The 23,241-nt window shown below is 47.4% G+C and overlaps 1 protein-coding gene across 2 annotated transcripts in view; it reads right to left on the bottom strand.

Annotated features, from left to right (window-relative positions):
• Positions 1-23,241, bottom strand: part of CLYBL (citramalyl-CoA lyase) — a 259,438-nt gene that overhangs the window by 226,362 nt on the left and 9,835 nt on the right. The gene's annotated exons all lie outside the window — the stretch shown is intronic.

Below are 23,241 nucleotides of genomic sequence, written 5' to 3'. Positions count from 1 at the left end.
CATGGTTCATAAAAGTACAAGCGCCTGCTAATGTTACCTAAGTCGTGTACAGCGGAGATCTGTGCCGAGAGCGGTCGCTTGCTTTCCTGATATTAATTATGGATGTCGCCAAACAGATCTTTGATAGTGTCCTAGAGGTTTTAATTGGCTTCTGGTGACTATTACTACATTGCACATTTAAAATATTGCCTACCTTAGGATGTGAAAGTAAAACGATGCTAATGTAGTGCCGTTTCAGCGACATGCATTAATTTTCAAATACTGCGGGATATTTGGGGATTTCATTCCAATAACGAATAAGGCCCACGGTCACTGGCATCGATGGAGTACAAGGCTTTTGACAGACAAACAAGGCGCAGGAGGGCTGCTGAACACACGGAGGGGGCGCGGGAGGGTGTCGAAAAATTCACGCCTTGTTTTTTTGCATATGTAGTGAACTAGAGAACCCTTCCCCCGAAGGTATAGAAATGCACAGATAAGAATACAAAGGGCCCTAAAGTGGTTTACAGGGTCTCACTTTGCTTTTAAACACAGAAGAGGGAGACGTGGTGAAAGTCCACTTCCCTCAAGGTGAGGTTGCTCCAGTGTAAAACGAAACAAGCGGGGGAGTCATGGTCAAGTTAGGGCATCGACTTCTCCAGGTCTATTTGAAAGCATACCAGCAGTTTGTTGGGGCAGAGATCCCCAGCGATCTATTTCCAGGCTTGGGAGCCAGAGGAGGCAAGTGCTGTTCATAAGGCCCATCTGTGAAAAATGATCGTGCCGGGTGAACGGTACGTAGGTAGCAGTAAAAGTAAGTCGTGATCATAGTTAGTAAAGACCCTAAAAGCAGATGCTACAGAGAACATTAGGCCTTTTACTTAAAAAAAAAAAAATTACCCATGACCAGGGCTTTGCCAACAGCTGAAGGGGTGGGGGGAAGGGAAAGAAAACTGTGAATTATGTAAAAAGCGAAAGAGCAGGTAGGCTTCTTTACATTACCTTCGAATACTGAATTAGCACAGAGCAGCATCAAAGGCAGGCTTGATCTGTTTTGCCTGAAAAATTAATAGGCTTTGCAAGTCCGTTACCATAAATCGGAGGATTCTAAAATAGAGGCTCTAGTGACACCCACCGTCCTGGGGACAAAGTGCAGCCGTTGAGCGAGGGTGAGGGGTTGGGGGAGGTGGTTTTGTTTTGTTTCAATCAACAGGGATAAAACCCTCAGCCCCAACCGGGCGAGAACTGGCAGGGTGCTTTCTTATCTCCCCATTCCTCTTCCTCCCCTACCCCTCCCTTCCCCTGATCTGCACTGTCACCCCGCAGCCGGTCGGGAGAGAACGCCGGTTGCGCCCCAAGGCCTGGCCACCCCAACGCCAGTTTCCAAGGGCAGGGCCGCGAGGAGGGGGAGGCCCGGGTGCGGGGCGGGGTCGGCCGGGTGCCTCCGCGGCTTCAGATCCCCACCCTCGTTTTCGGGGCCCCTTCTTCCCTGCAGGACGCACTTCAAAGGGGCCCCTTCCCCAGGCGCACACTCTTTCCGTGGGCGTCGCTGGCCAGCGCGAAAGGTTGTGGTTATTACTGCCCCAAAGAAACCGATCTCCCTGCGGCAACCCCCAAACCGGCCTCCCCCCCACTCTCCACGCCCGGGCCGATGAGGCCGTCGGGGGGAGACCCCAAGGTGGGCGGGCGGCAGCACGACGGCCTTCCCTCGGCGGCGGCCCTTCGGAGCGCGGCGCACAGGGCACCCAGCAGCCGTCTGCTCCCACGTCAAGCTCTCGTCCGCGACACTGTCCCCAGCGTCGCCGCACCCCGCGCTGCGGAGGGGGTGGGGTGGGGGCCCACAGGGCCCGCAGCGTCCACGGGAAGGGGAGGGATGGAAAAACAGCACCAATTCAATAGTAGGAAACTGCCCGGAGCAGGATAAGGCCGGCGCGCGGACCTGGGCTCTGCTCCGCGTCGGGGGTGGGGTGGGATGGGGCTGGGGGAGGAAATACGGGCGTGCTGGGCACAGAGCTCCCCCCGAAACAAACTTGGCTTCTCAGGCCGGGAAACGCTCAAAAAGGAACGTTGCCACGCCGGAGCGGCCCACGACGCCGATTTCGTCACTCGCTAACAAATCTTAATTGCTCAAAACAAAACAACGAAGTTTGGAAAGTGCTTGCCACTCCTACAGCATGACCATGCAGATGGCAAAGTGCATGTGATTATATATATATGATATATATCACTACTTGATACATAATATAATCTATATCTGCTTGATTCGGAATATATATATATAGTGGTTTTTTTTCAGGATCAAGTAGTTTCAACTGAATCTTTTTCAAGGGTTAAGAAAAAAAAATTTTCTTCCATCTTACCTCTCTCTAGGTCAGATGTAAATAACGTTATTATGATCAACTTACATGCCATTTACTCTTATTTCATTACTTTGGTGAAGAGGCCCAAAGCATTCGCCTTAGTGCTTTTTTTCCCAAAGGCTCAAAATATGAATTTAAAAGAATAACATCACGAAACAATTATATAGAAAGTCGGGAAAGATTCTTGACTTGTCAGGGCTTGTCAAAAGATAATATTTGTATAGAATCTGGGCATTAGCAGCTAGCCTGACACAGCAAAACCATTGTATTTTCCACGCGTTTTGTTTTGCTATATACAGCTGTGTTTGCACAGATGCAAAGCCATGTGTCTCCCTCCACCAAAAGGTCTAGGCTTTCCTTCAGATGTGACTGCAGATCAAAGGTTCAAACGCAGAAAGACAAGATCCTTTTCCCTTTGGAGCATGTTTTTATTTTTTTGCAGTGGCTGCAAACCAGAATTTCCATCTGTTGCCCGTATGCAGTGTACAGGTTAACCTTAACAGTGGGGCTCGGGGCACTGTTAGCTCAGCGAAGGCGTGCACAGAAGCAGCGCGTCCGCGTGTCTGCTCGCACGGCTGCCCACTAGGTCCAAGCGGCTACAGGGAACTGAGTTACACAGCAGCAGAAGAATCGATTTTAGTTGTTACGTGCAGATTCAAGTGTCGCTTATTCGAGGCATTAGAAAAATTAACATAAAAAAAGAAAAAGAATGAAAAATTAACATCAGAAAAATGATAAATGTAAGAGGGCTTCTGGCTTTCACACCGTGGGCACATAGATAACATCAACTGTGATTTCCTGCCTTTCCGGAGCGGCCTCCCTCCCAGCTGCACATAACTAGAATTTTGCATTTGAATCTGGGCTTACCGAGAATTGCCTAACAATAGAAAGTGAAGTAATAAAATACCTTAAAGGACTCAAACACTTAAACTACAATGGACTTATCCAAGATTTTGAATGAAAATATTCTGGCTACTTATCTCCTATCCCTTCATTGAAACCTACCCTCGGGATGACCATAGGGTTCTGTTACCGACTCTAAAAATGGGTTAAGTGCTAGGTTTAGGAGAACAGGAGAAATACAACACCGCAGCAAGCAAAGGAGGGAGTCTTTTGCTGATTTATGTTAGAATTTATTTTAAATGAAAAAAAAAATTTTGCTCAGGTTTTAAGGTCACTAAATACAGAGAGAAAGAAGACAGAGCAGTCAATTACAAAGAGACATGTATGTGCCTATCTGTAAAAGAGAGATTAGAGGGATGGATGGATGGATGGATGGATGGATGGATGGATGATGGATGGATGGATGGATGGATGGATGGATGGAGAGATTACACCTTGGCCAATTTTTTGTATTTAAAAAGCCCCAAGTGCAACGTGTCCAAGGCCTGGTCTTAATGCTAGTGTGTGAGTGCCATCTAGTGGTATTTTTAGAACTGCACCCCACGCCACCTAAACCTAGAAATGCTTCGCTGTGGCTCCCTATTCCTCATCTCCCCATCCCATCTGCTCCAAGTACGCACTCTCAGGCCTCCTGTTCGATTATTGCAGCATTAATGCCTAATTACAGACGAAAAAAACCCACTAAGAAAATAAAACAGTAAGAAGGATGTTCCCAAAGATAGGAGTGGGCTCTAGGAAGCATAAGTGTGGTTATCACAGGTCTACCAGAGGTATGTGGAGAACTTACATCTCCCCACCAAGGGTTGTTTCCACATACGGAACTGCTCAGGCCACACCTGAAGGACCAAATTAAACGAAGAGTTCTGTTACCCACCCACACATGCCTACTTTCTGGTGTTCGTAGATTAATCCTGCAAGGGGAAAATAATTAGCTCTATAATTAGCATATGATCATAACGATGATACCAGTTGCTGGTGAGTAGACTGTGATTCATGGTGATCGCACGTGGGTCAGCGCAGAGCTGTGCTGCCTAGGGTTTTTAATGGTGGGTTTTTCAGAGGTAGCTCACCCGGGTCTCCCTTCGGAGGCCCCTCGGGTTCACAGCCAACTGCTCACCATTTGCATGGCCCAGGGCCTGCTTCCTTAGGTTCTGAGAGGGGGGAGGAAGGAGGCAATATATTAAACCAGCAGTGTATTTCACCTAGTTTCGCTCAAGAAACGGTGACTCAGAAAGGTGAAGGTCCCCATCCAGGTGACCCGCTAGACCAACAGTTCTCAACCTGTGGGTCCCAACCCCTTTGGGGGTCGAACAACCCTTTCACAGGGGGTTGCCTGATTCAAAAACAGTAACAAAATGACAGTGATGAAGTAGCAAGGAAAATAATGTTATGGTTGGGGGTCACCACAACATGAGGAACGGTATTAAAGGGTCGCAGCATTAGGACGGTTGAGAACCACTGCTCTAGACAATGGCCTTACAGAATCCAGGACTCCACATGCCAGTGGACACTCATTTTCCTTTTTCCTCCTGCTCAGGGCAGAATGTTCTTCACAGCTATCCGTAGTCCTGGAAATGCATCCGTGTCAAAAGGACATGTGGGTTTATAGGGTATCGGGTATAGGTGGTGTCGTGGGTTATACACTGGGCTGCTAACGCCAAGGTCCACAGTTCAAACCCACTGCCTGCTCCACGGGGAGAAGGTGAGGATTTTTGCTTCTGTAAAGATTTGCAGCCTTGAAAGCCACCGCTGCAGCTCTGCTCTGTCCTACAGGATCATGGAGTTGGAATCGACTCCGAGGCAGTGAGGTTTTGGCGTTGAGTCAAGGGCAAAGGAACCCTGGTGGGAAATGGATCAGCACCGAGTCACCGCTAGGCACACCAGAGGAAAGAGCTGGAGACCCCCTTTTGAATAAGCACCCCTTGAATCTCGATGGAGCACAGCTCTGCTCTCACACATGTGAGCTTGCCATGCGTCAGACCCACAGTTCATTTTAGTCAATGTGAAAGAGATCGGTTTTCCTCAAATATGATGGATGACCTCATAATTTCTCCCCTCTTCTTTCACTTGAATAATAATAAGAAACCGTTATATAACACTTACTATGTCCACACTGTACAAAAAAGAACTAGTCAACATTCCAGCATTTCAGGAGGTGTGCTGACGGAAGACATCCAAGCTGCACTGACTGAAAGCATTAGCCAAAAAACAAGGCTCCAACAGCTGACGGACTACCCACTGAAATGTTTCAATGAGTTGATGAAGCCCTGGGAGCACTCATTTCTATGCCAAGAAATCTGGAAGAGGCAGGAAATTTGGAAGACAGCTACTTGGTCAACTGTAGATATAAAAAGATCCATATTTGTACCCATTCCAAAGAAAGGTGACCCAACAGAATGCTCAAATTATAGGACAATATCACTGATATCGCCTGCAAGTAAAATTTTGCCGAAGATCATCCAACAATGATTGCAGCAATACATTGATTGGGAGCGGTCGGGGGTTCAGGCCAGCTTCAGAAGATGGATCTTGGCTGAAAGCAGAGAATACCAGAAAGATGCTTACTTGTGTTTTATTGACTATGCCAAGGCATTTGATTGTGTGGATCATAACAAAACTATGGAACAAATGTGAGAAGAATGGGCATTCCAGAACATTCGTGGTGCTCATGAGGAACCTGTACTGAACAAGGGAATACCGCATGGTTTAAAATCTGCAAAGGTGTCCAACAGGGTTGTATCCTCTCACCATACTTATTCAGTTGTATGCTGAGAAAATAATCGGAGAAGCTGCCTTATCTGAAGAAGAATGTGGCCTCAATATTGGAAGAAGGCTTATTCACAACCTGAATATGCAGCTAACACAAGGATTGTAGCCTTCAGTATGGATTATAACTCAATGCAAAGAAGACCAAAATCCTCACAGCTGAACCAATAGATAACATCTTGATAGAGAAAAAGTTGAGGTTGTCAAGGATTTTGTCTTGCTGGGATCCATATCCATGCTAATGGAAGCAGCAGTCAAGAGATCAAAGATGAGTTGCATTAGGTAAACCTACTGCTACATGAGAATTCTTTAGAGCAGCAGTTCTGAACCTGTGGGTCATGACCCCTTTGGGGTATAACGATCCTTTCATAGGCATTGCCCGATTCATCACAGTAGCAAAATGACAGTGATGAAGGAGCAATGAAAATAATGTTATGGTTGGGGTCACCACCACATGAGGACCTGTATGAAAGGGTCAGGCATTAGGAAGGTTGAGAACCACTGTTTTAGGGGATTGACTCTTCAGAGTACTGAAAAAGCAAGACGTTACTTTGCAGACTAAGGTAAGGCTGCCGAAGCCCTGGTATTTTCAATTGCCTGATATGCATGTCAAAGTTGGACAGTGAATAACGATGTCTGCAGAAGATTCCATACGCTTGCCCTGAGTGCTGGAGAAGAAGAACGAAAGTACCGTGGACTGCTTAAAAAAGGACAAATAAGTCTGCCTTGTAAGAATTGGCTAGTGTGCTCCATAGAGGCAAGAATGGAGAGACTTCATCTTCATTACTTTGGACATGTTGTCAGAAGAGACGTTTGACGAAATAGAGGGGCAGTGTAAGAGAGGAAGGAGTTCAAGGACATGATTGGCACCATGGCTGCAACAACGGGCTTAGGCATGGGAGCATGCTGGAGGACGGTGCGGGGCCAGGCAGGGTTGCGTCCCGTTGTGTACAAGGGAGCTCAGGGTCGGAATCCACTCAACAGCACCTAACAACAACCGCAGCAACAACATGCTGGAAGTGGTACAATCAAAAGGAATGGCATTGTCCGCATCATCAACGAGGACATTTCAAAATCTATCTTGAGGTACATGATAGGTCTGTGATAGGATTATATCTATTATATCTAGCCATCTTCAAGGGATTCCAATCAACGCAACTATTTTTCAAATGCATGTAACACCCACAAAAGCTAATGAGGAAGACATTGAGGCATTTGATCAATGTCTTAAGGCGGTAATTGCTCACACATGCAATCAAGATGCATTGATAGTTATTGGTGACTGGGATGTAAAAGGTGGAAACAGAGGAAGGAACAGAAGTAGTTGAAAGGTGTGTTCTGGGTGATGGGAGGGCAGCTGGACATTGCAGGGCAGCATTTTGCAACCAACTTGTTCATAGCAAATACTTTTTTTCAACAGTACAAATGACGATACACATGGACTGCTCCAGATGGGATTCACAGAAATCAAACAGACCACGTCTGTGAGAAGAGGTGATGGAGAAGTTCAAGATCAGCAGCTAAACCTGGGCCACGGGCTGAGTGTGGAGAAGACCACCAATGGGGACTCCTCTGGACGCTCAGGCTGAAGCTGAAGCAAACTGAAACAAATTCACGAGAGCCCCAATACAACCTTGAGCCTACCCCACCAGAATGATGACAACATCACAAGAACACATGTGCCACTTTGAACACGGATGCTGCATTCTGGAATCTTGTTCACTACAACAAGAAACCTAAACCTAATTTACAGACAAGCTATTGGACGAGTTTGAATGTAATGGGAACCTGGCTCGCTGTACCCAACCCATTATCCTGTGAGTAAAACTACAGTTGAGCAGGGGAAGGAACAAATAACCCTAAATTATAACTCACCCACTGGAGGATCTGGATCAAAGTGGAATTCCAAAGCATAAGGGAAAGTTCATAAAACCGTTCAAGAAAGCAGCAATAAACCAGAAAAGAAAGAGAAAGAACGAACAACGAGGAGACAATAATCATAGCATCTGTGTGGTGCTGTAAAGCATCAAACATATGCCTGTGAGTAAGTGGACAATGTAAAGGGAAACATCGTTTCATTGGATGATAACAATAAAGATTAACTAAATGCTCTCAACTTCAGAGCGACGAAGGGACGTTTACATGGGCGGCTTCTACGTAAGGAATTGCTTTTACAAGCCACACATGAGCTGATGGTGCATATGAGTCCAGAACCCACACTTCCTAGGTGCTCCTCCAATACAGGACAGTCGAGTTCCATCGCGGCCCGTACAGGCCTGGTGCTCTACTTCTGAAAATTAATCCATCCACGGAAACCCGTGAGTCACAGCAAAGTCCTACCTGACAGAGCTCTGGAAGATGGCCCCCGGGGGGGGGGAAAGCACCCACAACCCACACAGTGGCCACAAATACAGAGTGGGCTCAAGTGCACCAATGATGCTGAAGATCAGGCAGCACCAGGTGGCGCCTCCTCTTGCTGTCCACGGGGCTGCCAGGGGGCTGCCACGAGTGGGAGCCGACTCCGCAGCAATGGACAACATGCTCTACAAAGTCGCGGTGAACACTCTCAGTTGTTGTTTTCTTGAACGTTTTTATGAACTTTCCCTTATGCTTTGAAATTCCGCTTTGGTTCAAATCCTCCAGTGGGTGAGTTATAATTTTGTTGTGTCCCGGCCTGCGGGACGCTCGAGCAAGGCCCTGCGGGGAAAAGACGAACCTGGATGGAGAAAAAAAGACACGGGGGCGTGGAGCAAGACAAAACTCTGATCAAGCTCATTTATTTGGGCAAAGCTGGGGTATAAAAAAGGGGGAACTGGGAGGTGCATATTTAATAAGGTGTGCGACACAGCATCCAATCCAACAGGTACATTAATGAAGCATAAGAACGTTAACCAATCAGCTGTAGGTAAAAGGGCGCGCGCTAGTTCTCAAAGACGTCCTGCATGCAGATTAAAGTCCATCAGGTGTAAAGCAAAGTCCATCTTAGTCCAATGAGCGCCTGGCATTATTAACCAATGGGTGAAAAGGTCAACTTTACAACTGCCTGTGCTACAGAGCACGTAGCTAGGAAGCGGAGGCAAGAATTTAGGCAGGGCCTTACAGGTTTTGCAAATGAAAGACTAGGAAGCAGCCAAGTTCGGCTCAGGCTGAGGCTAAGGCCTTAAAGGCCACCGGCTCCCAACAGGTCCTCCTTTTTCGTTTTATAAAAAATGAGAAATAAGCCCTTAGGGAGTTGTGCCTATCTTAGGTCGCCAGGTGTCGCCCTGACCCTTACCCGTCTTCGGCTTTTGTGAATGCATTTTATCCACCTTGAGTGGAGGCGAACCAAAGTCTGTCTTAGGTCGGTGTCAGAGGCACCCAGTCTTACCCGTCATTGGCTATCCAACTCATCTCACAAGGGCGGGGGGGTCTTACCGGCGGTGAATATTCATCCTCTGACACCGAGCCACCCCGAGCTCTCATTTCAAGGCGATGGTAATGGACCTGTATGGGTCTAGCCTGGGCCGCTTCTGTTTGTTGTTTAACAAAAGAGATAAGCTTGTTAAAAATGACAGGTCCCAGTGAAATTACAACAAGCAAAACAATTACTGGCCCTATGAAGGGTGCAAAAAACGAAAACAATGGTGAAGACCACCAACTTACGAATTTGGGGGCTTACATTCGAAATTAAATAACTCCTTACTGATATCATTAAGTTTGTTTACCCGATCCTCAACTAGTCCAGATTCATTAATATAATAACAACATTCTTCTTGTAAGAACAAACAAGTACCACCCTTCTCGGCAGTAATAAGGTCCAGTGCGTGCCGGTTCTGCAGAGCAACTTGGGCTAAATAGGTGATTTGTCGTTGAAGAGACACCAGGGATTCTGCAGAGGCATCTATGGCTTCCTGAAGGTGGGCGGCCAGGTCGTTGGTGGTGGTGATGGAATGTCCAAGTGCTGCTCCTCCAACACCAACAGCGGCGACAGAGGAGGCCAATGAAAGGCCCACCAAGACAGGGAGGAAAATAGCTCTTTTTGACTTGGAAAGGGGGTGAGGGGTGAATTTAGATTGAAATTCAGCAGTGGTATAAACAGTTAATTGGGGCACCAAAGTAACAGGTATACACCATAAAGAAGGTTGGTGGGAGACATTTAAATGCTTTGTGAGGGTACGATTACACCAAAAGACAAAACCATCAGGCGCAGGTGTGTAAGCGAATTATTACAAAGGGATGAAGACGGCGCAGAATAACAAAACAGGACTTGGGTTGCCCCAGGAGGTAGATATAAGGGAACATTAGTGATAGTCACAGGAGTTTGGGGAGTGGGGTGGTATTAGGCTTACTTGTTCCTTTTCCTGCTCAAATTTAGATTTATTCACAGGATAATAAGTTGGGTACACTGAGGTAGGTTCCCATTGCATTCAAACTGCTCCTGCCAGCCTCTGGTCACATGGTTGTCATCAACCCATCAATGTGTAACTGCATATTCCCGGTTAACGACACTTTATGGAGTCCGCGATGTTTGTGACAGTAACACTGAACTCGGGCAGATGGAAGCTAATCTAACACACGGATTTTCTTCTCACAGTCTTCTTCCGTGTGGGAACACGAGGCAGCACCCTCTGGCACCACACTTGGAGCCTTCGGGGACAGCAAAATCACCAACAGAAAGCCCAAGAATGTGAAAAACCTTTTGTAGCCAGCCCACCCAAGGACACTGGCTTCCAGTCTGAGAGCTGACGCCAGGTGGCCGAACACCGAGCTGGTGGTGGAGCGCCTTCCAAGACAGCTGCCTCAAGACCATTCCCTTGACCAGCCTCAGCTGGGAACCCTGTGCATTGGGTGGCTAACATTTTTCCCACCTCTTTGCACAAGTTTCAAAATGACCACGAAAGGGTCACACGTATCGATGTGACTTCACAAATGCAGAATCTGCGCATGTCTAATCTTTTGAAAAGGCTTTAATAGCAGTCATAGTAATACTCACTTTTGAAACATTTACGGGCACCCGGAGGAGCCTACAAACTAACATCTAAAATCTTTAGTGCAGAAAGTTGTCTCCCCACTAGGCCCTCCTGTCTCCTTTCACACCCCTCCACTAGACACACACTTGCTCTTCACATAGCACACTGGCCTTGTCCCAACACATTGAACGGGGAGCCCTGGAGGTGTAGAGGTTATGAGTCCGGCTGCTATCTGGAAATCAGCAGTTCAAAACCACCAGCCACTCCGAGGGAGAAAGACGGAGCTTTCAACTCCTGTAAATAGCTACAGTCTCAGAAACTCACGGGCAGTTCTACCCAGTCCTACAGGGTCGCTATGAGTCACCATCGACTTGATGGCAGTGAATTTGGTTTTGGAACTCACTAAACATTTCCCTGACTCCTTAGATTTTGCTTTCATAATCCCATTCCCACCCCCTTGTATTGTGCATGTTCTCATGGAAACAGGGCTTTATTGCAACCAGCTGCCATGCTTCTATCCATCCCTGAAGGTGGCTGGCATGGTCCTTTCCACATTGATTGGATGTATTGGAGGGGAATAAGCCTTAGGGCTTTCCTCAGCCCCAGGATCTAGCCAGGAATCTGATGAATACTGTTCTCTCCTGGAGGCATGAGCATGGACTCCATAGCTCCAAGCACTGAGGCTAAGGAGAACATACTATTGAAGGGCATTGGTAGTAGTGTTTGAACACTCACTACCCTTCTCCACCTCAACCATGCCTGCTCTGCCACCCACATCCACAGATGTTCCTCTTGGCAAGCTGTCAAGAAATGCTGCTGACTAGCGGGGGCTTATCATCCCTTCCCAGGGATGCTGCATTCTAATAGAGGACTCTGTTCCCTTTGGGGTACGAAGGCTGGCTGGAAACCCAGAGCAAGTCATACTAGCCAAGCAAGTCAGGTTGCTAGAGTGCTGGAAATGGGACATTCCGCCTTGTGGTGAACATGCATGCTACTCTGAGTGCCCCGCTATCCACCCTATTTCTTGAGAAACCCCCTTACCCTACCTGTTATGGATTGAATTGTGGCCCACCCTTAAAAAAAAAAAAGGTATGTTGACATCCTAACCCCTGTACCTATGAATGTAACCCCGTTTTGGAACAGAGTTGTCATTTTTGTTATGTTCATAACTTCATACTGGAGTAGGGTGGGTCCTAAACCCAATTTCTTCTGAGTGGCATAGTGGATGCCGAGTTGGGCTGCTAAGTGCAAGGTCAGTAGTTCGAAACCACCAGCCACTCTGCAGGAGAAAGATGAGGCTTTCTACTTCCCTGCAGAGGATGTTCTACTTTGACCTACAGGGTCACTATGAGTCACAATTGACTTTGGCTGCAGGGAGTTTGTTTTTTGTTTTGACTTTGACAGCTGGGAGCGTGTCTTTTGTTTCGATTTGAGTATCTTCTCAAAGGGGGAAACGGGGCATGGTGGGAGAAAAAGATGCCATGTGAGGATCCAGTGATACGTCAAGAAACACCTAGGACTTCCAGAAGCAAGGCACCATCTTCCCCTAGAGCAGTAGTTCTCAACCTGTGGGTTGAGACCCTCTGGGGGTTGAACGGCCCTTTCACAGAGGTCGCCTAAGACCATTGGAATACACATATTTCCGATGGTCTTAGGAACCGAGATACTGCTCCTCTATCCGTCTCCAGGAAGATATGCCCACGTAAGAGTATGCAGCATGAAGACTGTTACCCATGCTACATGACAAAATTTCATTTACTTGTCATTAGAAATCAATATTTCACAATATATAATTACATATTGTTTTTGTGATTAATCACTATGCTTTCATTATATTCAAGTTGTAACAATGAAAATACATCCTGCATACCAGATATTTACATTACAATTCATAACAGCAGCAAAATGACAGTTATGAAGTAGCAATGAAAACAATTTTGTAGTTGGGGGTCACCACCACATGAGGAACTATATGAAAGGGTCATGGCATTAGGAAGGTTGAGCAGCACTGCCCTAGAGGACAGAGGTCTGAGCTGTGCCAACACCTTGGATCCAGTCCTCTAGCCTCCAGGACAGAGACAATCAGTGACTTTAATTAAAACTACCCACCAGTTTGGGTGTTTTTGCTGCGGCAGCACTAGCAAACTACGACCACGCCAGAGCTTACTCATCAAGGTGCCCCATGGGGCCCAAGCACACTCCAACTGCAGTTTGCCTCCTGTGCCAGGTGGAGAAGGCGCGGGCCTGGAGCACACACTCATTCTCGTAGCTGACCTGAGACAGTGCTGGCGAGTGGTACTGGTCCCAAGATGCCTACACTGTCTTCTCATCGGTTGTATGAGTTCACCCACATCCTCCCCAAAAGCCCCCTTTGGCCCAAGTGAGCTGAATTTGGCTTAAATTGCTTACAGTCAAGAATCTTAACTGAAACAAGACCACATCTCAGAATTCCATTCTGTCCATTCCATGGCTGCCATGTGCAAGGCGTCATGCAGGAGGGACAAGCGAGCGTCAGAGCCGGGACAAGAGAGAGTTCATCTAACATAGGTGGCAGGGCCGGATGCAAACCACCACCACCGTGTAGGACCGGCTGCAGGACGAGAGAGGAGGGTCTGTTTGCAGAGGAGTGTGGGAGAACGGTAAGACGTCACAAGAGAAGATGATGTGGGCTCAGCAGGTTTCACACGGCGGAAGGTGGCACCTCAGGTGGAAGGAGCCGTGTAAGCAATGGTCAGGAGACATGATGGAGCCACAGAGGCTCATCGAGAGGAGGATGGCAACGTGACTGGAGGTCGGGTGTGTGGGAAGGAGATGGTTCTGGAAAGGTAACGGGGTCACCAGTCCCTAGAAAAGGCCAGCATCTTTGGTCGTGTTGAGGGGCTAGCGTGCACAAGGGAGATGCTCCATGAGATGGGCTGATGCCCCTGCCGGCGAGGCAGGCGGCGCTGGACCTGGCCACGCCTCTGGTACGCACCAGCCGACCCGTGCTGTGATGCACGGCTCCGTTCTGAGAAACCAGTAGCAAGGACACTGGGAGGGACCAGCGAGCCCAGGAGACCAGAGACAACAGTGATGGCCGAGGGCAGCGAGGAGGGCCTGGTGAGGGAAGTAAAGGCGGTTAAGGAAACTGCCCAGAGTGTCTGCAGGGCGGAGCCACAACACGTGGCAATGCGGCCTCAGCGTCCGTGGTCTGCAGGGCACAGCACCCGCATCACAGCGGTCTCCTCAGGTCCCGAAGAGCACGGTCACCTTGGATGGATCAAGACTCCCCCCGAGCCTAAAGGCGAACCTAGTAATACAGCTTCAGACTCTGGGCAGGTCCAAGCGCCCTCTGCCCTGCGCGCTTGACAACACGCAGCACAGAGGACCTCCAGCTGGGTCTCAAGGTTCCCCGGGAACGCCCCGAAACCACCGCCCTGCTGAGCCCCGCCTGGGCAATCTCACCCGGCCAATGGTTCGCCTTTCTACTTTCGTGATCTGAGTTTTCAGGGTACTTATGATCTTCCTAAAAGTGCGCCTGGAGTGTCACAGGAAAGCTGGGGGCCGATGAGCAGTATTTTAGTCAAAACTGGTCCCCGCACCTCATTGTCTTCGGCTAGGAGCGAGCTGGCAAGAACAAAAAGGGGCTGCTATTAATAGTACAACGCAGAACGCGACTGATCGCTCGAGTGAAATGAAGTTTTTAAAACCCGCTGTTTAGTGCTCAGAAAGGGGGCAGACTGCGCAGCATCTGTGCTGGGGGACATGGAACTAATACATCATTGCCATTTTTTTCACTACCTTATCGGCAGACCAGCATCCGCCCGCCAGAGCCAAACACATTTGCTGTCCGAGCAAAATGATTTACGCTCCAGGTCTTCTCTCACCCAATTTCAAAGTTTAGGCAGTCCAGATGATTCCATTCATTTAATTCTCCTGTCGTCATTCACAGTCCTTCCCCCCCCCCCTTTTTTTGCGGTGGGTGTTCCATTTATGAATGAAAAATCCACACGAACATACATGTTTAAACACAAATATTCAAAGACAGTGTTGGAACCATGGTGCCTCATCACACATCATACTGGGCTAGAAAAAAATTCTATTTTGATGCATGTTTAAAACTATATGTATGTGTATGTGTATATATATAATATATATGTGTGTGTGTGATTACTAGTGAATTGGTGGCTAACGCCTAATGTCAGTCCAAGAACGTAATAAGGAAAGCATTTTTCTTCACTGAGGTGAATGGATCAGAATATCAAAGCAAGTTTACAAAAGACCCTGAACATCACCAGCACGGCAATATCTCTCTTCAATAAACAATAATCTTACGAGGATTTCTTAAATCTGAAGCACATTCAGTCTTCTATCTTCAATAGTCATGCAACTTAGAAAAGGGTGTGTGTATGTGTGTGTGTGTGTGTGTGTGTGTGTGTGTGTGTGTGTGTGGTGGCGGTGGGGCTTCGACATCGTTGCACAGGCTGATCTAATCAGATTACCACCACCACGCCATGATGGGGAGAGGAGTCACAGAAAACAGGGACTGACAGGAGTGCGGTTTCGGGATTCGAAGAACAATGAAGTCCTCCGGCATTCCGTCATCATCTTTCCGAAACACCAGTTTAGAAAATGGCTAAGATTCGGGCAGCAGAGCTTCGGGAGGCTGGCACAGATTCATTCAGAGGCTTCTCCTCAAAGTCCGTGGTGCTCAGATTTTTGTCCTAAGACTTGAAAAGTTATAGGCACAGTCCTGCCAATTGTAAGATGCCCTCTCCAACACAGACCACCCACAACTCCGGATTTTCCATCTGGTGAACAAAACAGACAGCTCCCTAATTATTTTTAAAAAGGATTTTTTTTCCCCCCTAACATACTTTCTTTATTTGTCTGTGACCTGGAACTTAATGGAAAACCTGGTGCATGCCAGCTCCACTTCTTATAATGAAACATCCTATTTTATTGTTTCAACCGGGCTTTTCAAAGCTTTTGAGATAGAAATTATTACCTCCTGGGCTTAACAGACCAAACCACCAAAACGATTCCAAGGAGCAACCGTTTTCTCTGAACATAGAATATCTTGTTTAAATATGAACCGCTGAAGTTTCCTCTCGCAGGATGAAAATGAGAGGGAAATTAGCTTCAAATCATCTTCCACTGGGCACCCGTACTGCTAGTGTCAAAATCGATGGCTTTCCAACAAGATGACCACTACTGCCAAAAGCAGGCTCAGAAATGCCAACTGTAATTAAAAGCTGGCACCCGTCTCAGGCACCAAATTTGCTTCTCAGATCCCTCTGTTGAAATGTGTCTCAGCTTTGAGAGGATGTAAGATGCTTCTTGCCTGCCCTCTGCCCTCCGGAAAAACACTCGAGTAGGAAAACTGACGGCTGTTCTCCCGAAAATTACATCTCTCCATCTTAACTCTCCTAAATTTTCTCTGCTGTCTTCCCTGGAATCTGTTGGTTTAATTAGTCCCGAGAGAATTAGCGTACGTTCCCTTCACACATTTTGTTTTTATAAATCTCGGGAAAACAGGCACTGACATAAGTGCTTCCTGGGATGGAACTGTGTTTTGGGGGTGGTGGTGGAGAAGGAATAGATGTCAGAAGGATGATGATGTTATGGAGTAGGAAGCTGTAGGAGTGGGGGGTGGGGTGGAGAGGGGAATGCATCCCTAAGAAAATTTTCAGAGACCAGGACAATAAATCATGATTGGATGCACACGGCTATGGTCCATTTTGCTATCTATGAACAAGCTTCTGTCTGACCAATTGTTCTGTTGAAATGGAGCTCTCAAATATCTTCTTAAGCTGTCTTTTCGATCTGAAAGCTCTCACCAGCCTTTTGACCGTGACACCTAGCTCCTGTTCAGTGAGGGCAAGGTGCTCTCAGGCCCAGAGGGTTATGTCTAACTGTACAGTCAAGCACCAACATCAAGTCCCTGGTCAACCAGCACCCTCTGCTGTTCCCGGGCAGGGACTGCTGCTACCTTGCTCACTGCTGGATCTCAGGGCCTAGGAGAGGGTCTGATAGCAGAGAAAGGGGCTTTGGGGTGAGCCCACCTTTGTAAAGAGCCCCTTAGGTTCAGACCTGCATGACTACGTTGGTTTTGATGGTGTGAGGAACCCAGAATTGGGCACATTATTTATCTCTGCACGTGAGGCACTCTTTTCAGGGGGCCTTTTATGGGGTCCAGACTCTTGGTCAATTCTACAACCTGACATTCAGACATGTCTAAGTCTCTCTCCTTGTAAGCACTGTCTTCTAGCCTATCTGTGCTCCCCCCACCCCATGCCCTCCACCACTCTGAGTTCTTAAAAGCCATCTTGCTTCATCGGAAATCAAAAGGGGATAAAAACATGACAAACTACTTACAGTACACATTTCCATATTACTGAATAATACAGAAAATCTTCTTTGAAATTAGTACCTTTATGACCGGGTTCTGCCACACACAATAATGATAAGACCAAAAAATTCGATCTTTGAAATAAAACGAATTTTTCTCAATGGGAACATGTTACACATGCTGACAAGGCATGAGGATTGCTCACAAAAGCTATTAGACCCCGCAATGGGCCACGGCTCGAGTCCACTGTTAACATCAGCTGCAGCAAGGCCACCGGGACTCGTGCTCACCCACGCTACCAGAGTAAGAGTGGCTCCACAGGGTTCTCAGTAGCTGAGTGTTTGGAAGTCGGTTGACAGTCTTTCCTTCTGAGCTGCCCCTGGGCAGACGTGAGTCACCACGCTTTCAGTTAGTAGCCCACTGTGGTAACCATTTTCAACCCCAGGGCCTCTGTCCACTGTAATGATACGTTCATTCATGGGCAGGTAGTCCTCTGCAGCAGGGAGGCTGAGATGTCCTGGTCATTGCTAGGAGCTTAGTAATCTCCACATCCCCACAGATAAAGCCATCTGTCTGGATTACAAATTCCCAAATGGCAGCATTTTTGGAAGGTTTTTTGGTGTGTGTGCTTTGTTTTGTACTGCCACCTACAGTAAGAAATAGAGTTTACGTCAAGACCCCATAAATAAATGCACACACCCCGTAGACAAATGAAACAAAAGCTTCACAAGACAATACTCTGAATGGTTTTCATTCTGCAGTGGGGCACTTTTCCAAACGCTTGTCATGACCCAATAAATTAATTTCAAAAATTCTCAAACATCATTACCCTGTATGATCCAAACCAAACCAAACAATGCCATTGATTGTTGCTGACTCATAGTGACCCTGCAGGACAAGGTAGAACTGCCCCTGTGGGTTCCCAAGACTAACTCGTTAGGAGTCCCCCAACCCCGCCCGGAGCTGCTGGTGGTTTCGGACCGCGGATCCTGCGATTAGCAGCTCAACATGTAACCACTACATCAACCTGGCTCTGAATGATCCAAACTGAGGCACAGAGGGCTGTGAGTGGTGGTTGCCGATAGAGGGACCCGGACTTCCAATACCACATGCCTAGATCTTAATGTAATAATGAATAAAGATATAAATTGAGACAACTTCCTGAAAATGTCTCAGGAACACACGTGTCCCTGGATGTGGGCTTCCAACTGTTGAAACCTCCCTTTCTGCCTGGTGTTCGTCCGCCCCACTACCTTGAAGATGTGGGCATTGGCAAGACGCCAGGGGACACACTGTAGACAACTAGACCATGAAGACAGACAGTAAATCATGCTGATGAGAAGTCCAAAGAACAGGGCATTTTAAAAGAGAAAAAAAGTGGTTATTCAGAAAAAATGGTTTCATTCCCATGAAACTTGGGCTTTTATCACCAGAACCATGCTATAAGTAGCTATGGCTTGTAGTGAAAACATGCCATTACTGTTCACTGGGGTAGAACTGCCTGGCCCTCTGTGTTTCGAAGACTAATTCCATAGGAATAGATTGCCTCAACTTTGTCCCATGGGGTGACTGGTGGTTTTGAACTGCTGATGCTGCAGTTAGCACCTCAATGTATAATCGGGGCTCTCTCTATCTGGTTGCTGTGGATCAAAATTGACTTGATGGCAATCAGCTTCCTCTTTTTTTTTATGAGTCAGCTCTGGAAGCAAGATGGAAACGGAGGCTCCAGAGCCTTCTAGTCTCTTGGTATGGACCTATAGCTTTTTCTTTCTAGAAAAGCCAAGCGATTCAAAGTGAAAGACTGGCTGGTGATTGATTCCAGGCCAAAAACCACCTCAAAAATACCCCTCCGCCCAGCAAACAAACAAACAAACTTCCCCCGAGTCCACTGCAGGCTATGAAATGAGCCAATGGCCTTGTTTTTACACCCCGTGTATTCAGAGCCCAGCCAAGTCCTGCCAGCCAACCTGGCTTGGGCTGACAGGGACTGGGCAGTCACAGCGCGCCAGGGCCATCCTCAGCAGAGGGTGTCCCTGGTGGGTGCAAACAGCTACTACTGGACAAGCTAGAGGTGAGAGGCCAGAGGCACTGAGAGAGAGAGAGAGAGAGACTGACTCACCTCACCCGCCTCTGAAACAGCAGCCACTAAAACCCCCTGGAGTCCACCCACTGTCACAGCACTAGTCTCGTCATGAGCCAGAACGCGCTCCACGCCACAAGGACTGCGCTTCTCTGTGGCTCTTATTAGCCACACAGCAGCACTGAAGGGTCCGAGTGAGCAGGGCCTGAGGCTGTCACCCTGGGGAGGGTGGGGCTTGCCACCCAAACCTGCTCATAGTCGGTGGCTAGAAACGGCCGATTCTTCCCAACTCTCCCTCAGGAGCATCTCTCTAGATCCAAGAACCGGGATCACGTACAGGTGGTCCTGCCGGGGTGGGGTGGGGAGGGGCGTGTTGTCCTCCTCAAGACGTGTCCTGTGGGGAGCTTGAACACGGTGGTAACCAACGAGTTACACGTGGTCCGTCCGTTGATTTTACAATCCCGGCCACGTGTGTGCGGGGAGGGGCCTCCCTTCCATGTCAGTTCCTCGACATTTGGTTCGTTTTTCGAAAAGCACGATGCACCAGTCTGAGCAGCATCTATTTCACTCTTTGGCCTATGAGTTTTTATTTCATAACTTTCTTCCCCTCCTGTGTTGTAAGATTATTTTTAAGATACAAAGCGAACTTTCTTGTTTTAGGTGAATGGATTGTGGGGCGATCAATCCACTGTCAGCAGCCAAGGGTAAGTAGTGCTGCTACCTTTGGGCTCCCACCTTTCTCCGGTTAGCTGAAGCCACAGGTTGTACATGGCTAATTAGGCCGCATTGAAAACAAATTCGGCAAAAAGCTCATGAGGTCCACTGGAGCGGCATCAGTCACAAACAATGTGTGGCTGTAGGTTTGGATTGGTGATCAGAGAAAGGGCTCCCAGCTGGGTGGAATGCCAAAGAATTTCCAGAGAAAACTTAATAGGAAAAAAAACAAAAACCACTTACGTTGTTTTCTACATGTGCCATTTGGTTGTGACAGTTCATAAAAACAACTAATGAAAAGCCTGTGTTAGAAGAACAGTAAATGAGAAACAAAACAGAAGCACTTCTGACTTTCTGTCATGTCCCGCCCCTCCCAAATTGGAAACGTTTTGGGGAAATACATCCACTGCTTAAGCTGTTGGGCTTTTTAACCTCCCGCCTCACAGTCACGTATGCGTGCACTTACACGGGTAGCCGTCTCTATCTGTGTGTGTGTGTGTGTGCACAGTTCAAGGGCAGTCAAAACCCTACAGGCCGCAAGACAAAATAGCGGGGGTGCAGTGCCCATTAAGTTATCAGTTCCAGGCCTTCGCTTTCTAATTGACAACTTCAGGGCGACTTTCATCACTTGTCAACTTCAAACCCACACTCAATTTTTCCTGGTGGATGATGTTTGCATGTGTACTGCAGCGGTGTTTCGGGCATACTGCAGCCTTCTCAGCTAGGAGCACTGCTTCAGAAGCACAGCTCAACAGAGGGTGGGAAAGAGAAGGCACCGCTACGATGTTCCCGTCCAACCTCTGCTCAAAAAGAACATCGTGGGAAAACACAGCGGTACGTACACACAGGGCCTTTCTGCTATCCTCAACAGTAATTCAAGCTACTTAAAGCAAGGAAATATGGATTTAAATAAAACACGCAGGGGTATTTGGAGTGTCAAAAATGCTCTCAGCCTTTATAGAGCAAAGCTGGTGGAACTTTCAGGGGCATGTTTAACTTTATTTAGCATGCAAAAACTATAGTGTTATATAGTTTTATCTCCACACAAAATGCTTTTTAAACCCCTAATGTAAGGTGACCAGACATTCCACTTTTGGCGGGACAGTCCCAATTTTTAACAATTTTCTCCGCATCCCACGGTATTTTAAAAGTCCCAATTTTTGGAAAGAATGCACGACAAGCTAGGGTATACGGTTTTCGGCTGCTGCCATGTGGCTATTTCGCAGGATATGAGTTTTATCAATGGTGTCCCACTTTTGTCCCGCTTTACCAATGTTCAAATCTGGTCACCTTACCCTAATGTGACAAGCAAAACATGAGGTCAGCACTCAATTGCCCACTCTGTGAGATGGTCTCAGTATGAAAAATGAACAATGGCTTCAAGTTGATGGGGGCTTTCTTGCAACATCAATTTTTGTGAGTAGTAAATAATACCCCAACCAAATGAACTAATGAAAAACGTCCATGCCCTCAAAAGAGATTACAAGCAGATGATTTTATGTAATTAAAGTCTTTTTCACATTTTATAAGTAGTTGGCTCTAGAATTTCAACTATTCATACAGTAACGACTGGCCTGAGACATTCCCAGCTAATCCTAATGTCTCAAACATAGTTCTGTCGATTCTTCACTTCCATACATGTACTCAGGGTATATATGTACACCAAGTTGTGGTTCTGAAAATATAGTCACCTTTGCAGCCCCAAAGGAGGAGGTCTTGGTTTGGAGTTTTGTTTCTGGCCTTGGTTTGTCAATTTTCTCTCTGTTAGATTTCACCAGCAGGAGAGGAAGCACACAGCCTGCGCGCTCGTTTGGCAGAGAGGGCCTAGGGCAGCAACAGCACTGCTTGAGCCGCCACTAACGATGGTTTTGTCTGGAGCACTAGGGATGCAGAGAAGAGGAGCCGCTTAATAAGTGCCAACTCCTTTAGCCTGCTTGTGTTCAGGTGAAGCAAGGCACTGCCAACTCTGGCAGTCCCTATGCACCTGGTATTTGGAAGGACCAAAGGCTTAAATTACTGAGCCTGTGCCCAGGTCTCCGTACCTGTCTTGCTAGTGTTCCATATAGCCACTGTGACTCTACTGGATTAGGTGAGAGTATGGAGAGAATCCAGAGCCAGATCGTTCCCACTCTCCCGGGGCATCCCTAGAACCATCGTTTTATCCACATGCTAGCCAAGAATATACGATCCAAGGCGCACTGAGCGTTCGCCATATTGGCTACTACATAAAACCTCTTCCTTTAAACGTTGCCTCTTAAAATCAACTGTCTGGCTCCAAAAACCAGAGGGGAAGGCAGCGATCCCAGAGCACCCTGCACAAGGAATGTGCTCCGTGGTGGGGGCAAGGGCCTGCTGACTGACGTTGCTGGGGTTACTGCAAAGCTGAGTCAAGGGTGAGCCCCTCTTGGCTTGGCTGATGGAGCGAATGATGGTGCCATTCCCTGTGAAGAACCCAGGCAGCGGCCCTGGTCTTCTACTTTCAGTGACACTAAGGGAGAGTGTGTGGGCACCCGGAAGTGCAGGGCTCATCTAGAGAACGGGTGGCTTCCCTCAAGTATTTCAGGGCAACACCCAGAGCCTTGGGCGCTGAGGTGTCGGGCAAGAAGATGTAAGAAAGAGAGAAGGCTGTGAGAGAAAACGCTACCGTTCTTCACAGCTCTCACTGGAGGAAGCAGTGTCAAGTTGATGACACTACAAACTCACTGCCACTGAGCTGCTACCGACTTACAATGACCCTATCGGACCGGGTAGAACTGCCCCTGTGGGTTTCCGAACCACCCTGTGGGAAGAACTGCTCCTGTAGCACTTCATTGGAGTAGAGAGCCGCATCTCTCTCCTGTGCACCGGGCGGATTTGAACTGCTGACCTTGTGGTTAACAGCCCAACTAGGAGAGAAACCCAGAACCCTGAATGCCACCCTACGCTTTCTGTATTTCTGTCACGTTCTTTATAAGGGAGACAGAAAATCATGTCACCACCTCATGCTAAGTGTATCTACTTTCCCCAGTTATCCCATGGCATTTCAAATTTTATTTATTTATTTTTGTTTGTTTGTTTTCTGTGTTTTGTTTTTTTTTAAATTTCCAGAACCAAATTTCTACATGGCAAGTAAAAAAGATAGAAAAGGTTGATACTATTAAAAGGCAACTATTGTAAACT

The sequence above is a fragment of the Echinops telfairi genome, unplaced genomic scaffold (genome assembly GCF_000313985.2).
Source record: "Echinops telfairi isolate 266 unplaced genomic scaffold, ASM31398v2 ScPeMD7_7467;HRSCAF=8505_0, whole genome shotgun sequence".
In the NCBI taxonomy this organism is placed as follows: domain Eukaryota; kingdom Metazoa; phylum Chordata; class Mammalia; order Afrosoricida; family Tenrecidae; genus Echinops; species Echinops telfairi.
Note: the sequence above shows the minus strand (reverse complement) of the source record. Positions and strands in the feature narration are given on the sequence as shown.